General features: G+C 40.9%; 1 pseudogene; it reads left to right on the top strand.

Moving 5' to 3' along the window:
* The first annotated feature begins 1,178 nt into the window (after positions 1–1,178).
* Positions 1,179–2,351, top strand: LOC120863804 (annotated as a pseudogene).
* The last annotated feature ends 1,083 nt before the right edge of the window (positions 2,352–3,434 follow it).

Here is a 3,434-nt window from a genome sequence, read left to right as displayed (position 1 = left end):
CCTCTCCAGCATATATTTTTTGTAGACTTCTTGATAGCAGCCATTCTGACCAGCATGAGATGGTACCTCATTGTGGTTTTGATTTGCATTTCTCTGATAATGAGTGATGTTGAGCATCTTTTCATGCATTTGTTAGCCATCTGTATGTCTTCTTTAGAGAAATGTCTGTTTAGTTCTTTGGCCCATTTTTTGATTGGGTCATTTATTTTTCTGGAATTGAGCTGCATGAGCTGCTTGTATATTTTTTAGATTAATTCTTTGTCAGTTGTATCATTTGCTATTATTTTCTCCCATTCTGAAGGCTGTCTTTTCACCTTGCTTATAGTTTCCTTCATTGTGCAAAAGTGTTTAAGTTTAATTAGGTCCCATTTGTTTATTTTTGCTTTTATTTCCATTACTCTGGGAGGTGAGTCATAGAGGATCCTGCTGTGATTTATGTCAGAGAGTGTTCTGCCTAAGTTTTCCTCTAGGAGTTTTATAGTTTCTGGTCTTACATTTAGATCTTTAATACGTTTTGAGTTTATTTTTGTGTATGGTGTTAGAAAGTGTTCTAGTTTCATTCTTTTACGGGTGCTTGGCCAGTTTTCCCAGCACCACTTGTTAAAGAGATTGTCTTTTCTCCATTGTATATTTTTGCCTCCTTTATCAAAAGTAAGGTAAGGACAGGCATTTTAAAGTATGCCTTCTGTCTGAGTCAAGATGGGTTCAGGAACTGGGAAGGCTGCAACTAAAGTAAAAGACTTCAGAGCCTACAATATATGTCACTGGGGTCCTCTGGCCCATTTGTGTAGTGGAAACCAGCATAGGGTGACTGTGAAGCTGGCTTGTAAGAGGAATAATCTCTTCCTTTCTCATGAATCTTCAAGAGGTAGCCATACTTCATTTCTATACCAAGGTTCTTAAAGAAATTTCCATTGCTTTTCCTCAAATTTTATGAATTATATTTTTACTGTTAAATATATATTTACTGTTAAATTATATTTTTACTGTTAAAACATTTAAATCGTGGACCTGGATGTGACAGCTGTGGGGAAGTGTGCTCTCCGTCTCCAGCCACGGACCTCGGGACAAAACCTCAATTTAGAAGTAGGTTGTCAGCTGTAGGCCAGGAGGTTTGGCTGACACCCCCTCCCCATCAGGGACCCCCATCATTCCCCGCACGGACGGCCATGGGCGTGATGAGCCACGTGCTGGGGAAGCCCCAGCTGGAGGAGGAGGATGAGCTGGTGGGGCTAGTGGACTACGGAGACGGGCCCCACTCCTCAGAGGCCAAGCCGGACACCAGGGCAGAGGAGGGAGTGCTGGACTTTAGCGACACCCTTAGCACAGAAGTCAAGGCAAGGATCCTGCGCAGAGGCCTAAGAAGGAGTGGCAAGTCATCCATCCAGAAAGTCGTCTTTCATAAAATGTCTCCTAGGGAAACTCTGTTCTTGGAGAGCGCAAAGAAGATCTGCCGGGAGGACATTGCCAACAGTTGCTTTGTTAATTTTCAGATTTGGGACTTTCCAGGACAGATTGACTTTTTTGACCCCACTTTGACTATAAGATGATCTTCTGAGGGACAGGAGCTCTGATATTTGTCATAGACTCCCAGGGTGATTACATGGAGGCCTTGGCCAGGATCCACCTCACAGCGACAGGGCCTACAAAGTCAACAGCGACATCAACTTTGAGGTGTTTATTCACAAAGTGGATGACTCTATCAGATGACCACAAAGTTGAAACCCAGAGAGACATTCACCAGAGGGCAGATGATGCCCTCGCAGATGCTGGGCTAGAAAAAATTCATCTTAGCTTTTATCTGACAAGCATATATGACCATTCAATATTTGAAGCTTTTGGCAAAGTGGTTCAGAAACTGATTCCACAACTTCCCACCCTGGAGAATTTGCTAAACATCTTCATCTCAAATTTAGGAATTGAAAAGTTGTTTCTCTTTGATGTGGTCAGTAAGATTTATATCACAACAGATAGTACCCCTGTGGATATGCAAACCTAGGAGCTCTGCTGTGACGTGATGATGTGGTCATTGATATTTCTTGTATTTGTGGCCTCAAAGAAGATGGAGCAGGAACCGCCTATGACAAGGAATCAATAGCCATTCTAAAGCTGAATAATACAACAGTTCTTTATTTAAAAGAGGCGACAAAGTTTCTGGCTCTTGTTTGCTTTGTTAGAGAGAAAATCTTTGAAAGAAAAGGGCTGATTGACTGTAATTTTCATTGCTTCTGGAAGACTATCCATGAAGTTTTTGAGGTGAGAATGAAAGTGGTGAAATTGCGAAAGGTTCAGAATGGCTGAGGAATAAAAAAGGAGCCACCCTCAACAGGACGCCTAGGGTGCTGCTGTAGGTGAGCTTTCAGGAACATCTTTTGAAATCAGATGTTTCAGTGAAGCTGCTGCTCTGTATTGCACTAAAAGAAGAGGAGGAAGGAGATTGGGACACAAGACATATGCTTGTTGTAAAAAACAATTCCTGCCACCTTTTCTTTTAATCTTCTCTTTTTTAAATAAAGTAAGCACTTTGAAGCAAAAACTTGTATATTAACAATGAAGTGAAATCTACTCTAACTTCATTACACAAATGTAAAATTTTATGGTTTGTAGTAAGAAAAAATCCTGTGTGTGTACTGCCAGGAACTGTGTATATTTTGCACTTTTTCATGGTTTCGTTTTCTCATGGAACTAAAGTTTGATAAAACAACTTTTCTAAGCTTTGTTCTGTCCTTGGTGCCTAGGACACGCATACTGAGTCCACAAATATGGGGCAAATGGAAATTAATTAAAAAGTGTTGTGTTAGCAATGACTTTTTTAAGCACGGGAATCTTTGCTACCAATTGTTGAGAAAAATCAGTTTTCCATGGAGGAACAGATTAGGGCGGCAAGCTCCAGGAGCAATAAGACCTGTCCCCTGTTTATAAAGAATATGAATAGAAGTTTTATAGAATAATATTAGCATCAAACTTATCCAACACTTCTATAGTTGTCAGAGTGCTTCCCTACCTGACAGTTTTTTACAAAATTCTACCTCAACAGACATCTCTAAAATCATTTTATACAGAGAGGTTATTTCTTTCTGCTGTGTTATTGTTGCCCGTTGGTACCATATTTCCAAAATTGTGACAATCACCGGAGAGAAATTGGCATGTTGCTGAACTGCAGGGTTTCTGAATGCTTTTCTGTACCTGCCACTGAGGCTAAAGTAACATCAGAAGATACATGGTTTCCCAAATCGAGGTGACTGGCAATTGCAGATTTAAAAATATATCCTATATGCTGCTACTAAGTCGCTTCAGTCATGTCCGACTCTGTGCGACCCCATTGATGGCAGCCTACAAGGCTCCCCTGTCCCTCGGATTCTCCAGGCAAGAACACTGGAGTGGGTTGCCATTTCCTTCTCCAATGCATGAAAGTGAACAGTGAAAGTGAAGAC

This window comes from Oryx dammah, unplaced genomic scaffold (assembly GCF_014754425.2).
Source record: "Oryx dammah isolate SB20612 unplaced genomic scaffold, SCBI_Odam_1.1 HiC_scaffold_1, whole genome shotgun sequence".
NCBI classification, from domain to species: domain Eukaryota; kingdom Metazoa; phylum Chordata; class Mammalia; order Artiodactyla; family Bovidae; genus Oryx; species Oryx dammah.
The sequence above is the reverse complement of the archived record's forward strand: the minus strand, read 5'-3'. Positions and strand labels throughout refer to the sequence as shown.